This window comes from Microtus ochrogaster, linkage group LG3, assembly GCF_000317375.1.
Source record: "Microtus ochrogaster isolate Prairie Vole_2 linkage group LG3, MicOch1.0, whole genome shotgun sequence".
Lineage (NCBI taxonomy): Eukaryota > Metazoa > Chordata > Mammalia > Rodentia > Cricetidae > Microtus > Microtus ochrogaster.
The window spans coordinates 13,844,577-13,845,881 of NC_022029.1; the positions used below are offsets into that span (position 1 = coordinate 13,844,577).

At 36.7% G+C, this 1,305-nt stretch overlaps 1 protein-coding gene across 1 annotated transcript in view; it reads left to right on the forward strand.

Moving 5' to 3' along the window:
• The window catches only part of Atad2b (ATPase family, AAA domain containing 2B), a 134,963-nt gene that overhangs the window by 23,912 nt on the left and 109,746 nt on the right, over positions 1–1,305 (forward strand). The gene's annotated exons all lie outside the window — the stretch shown is intronic.

The following is a 1,305-nucleotide window of genomic DNA, read 5'->3' on the forward strand; positions in this document are numbered from 1 at the left end:
TCTTTCTTTCTTTCTTTCTTTCTTTCTTTCTTTCTTTCTTTCTTTCTTTCTTTCTTTCTTTCTTTCTTTCTTTGTTGTGATTCAGAGCTGATATCGGTGTTAATTTTCTTTAAAACAGAAGTTTCTTTTAAATACTCATATTTATAATTGATATCAAACTTTTAATTTTTTTTCAGTATTCATTTATTATGCATACAATGTTCTGTCTGCATTTTAAGCCTGTGAGCCAGAAGAGGGCACCGGATCTTATTACAGATGTTTGTGAGCTACCATGTGGATGCTGGGAATTGAACTCAGGACCTCTAAAAGAGCAGTTAGTGTTCTTAATCTCTTGGCCATCTCTCCAGCTCCCAGATATTAGACTTATTTTAAACTTTCAGTAATTTCATTTTTCCAAATATCTAAAATGTATTTATTTTATAGAGACATGTATAGCAGGTACCAGAAACTATTATTATGAAAAGAATGGGGATTTTGATGGGTCTTGAATGTACATGTATATTTATGATTCTTAGTTTCTTTTTAGTCCTATTTTAAACATTTAATTTGTTTAATTTATGCATATATGTATGTGCACAAGTGCACTATAGTGGGCATGTGGAGCTTAAAGGGCAACTTGCAGGAATCTGTTCTCTTCATCCATCATGTAGATCTTGGGGATCAAACTTAGGTTGTTGGGCTTGATGGCAAGGATTTTTATGCATGAAGCCATCTCACTGGCTTGATTATTTATTTATTTACCTCACCTCTTTATGACAGAGTTTCTCTGTGTAAAAGTCCTAGCTGTCTTGGAACTCACTCTGTAGACCAGGCTAGTCTTGAACTCACAAAGCTCTGACAAAGCAGGCACCACCACCACCTGTCTTATTATTTATTGTTGATACAGAGTCTCATATATCCTTGGCTATCCTAGAACTTGTTATGTCTCAAGACTGCCCTTGAACTCTGGATCTTCCTGCTTCACGTAACTCTCAGAAGCTGGTCCCAAAAGTGTACTACTATGCCCAGCTCTTCTTTATAAAGAGAAGTGATGCCAGTGATTATTACTTTCAGGCTCTTGCATTGCTTGAAATTTTTGTTTTCCTTTTGCTTCCACCTCCTGGTGATGTTGTGGTTCTTGGGTTTTGGGTGGGGGTGAGTGTTATGCAATGCTAAGAATTGAACACATCCCCAGCCCTTTTTCTTAAAAGCAGGTTTTTCTTTTTCTTTTCTTTTTTTTTTTTTTTGGTTTTTCGAGACAGGGTTTCTCTGTGGCTTTGGAGCCTGTCCTGGTACTAGCTCTGTAGACCAGGCTGGTCTCGAACT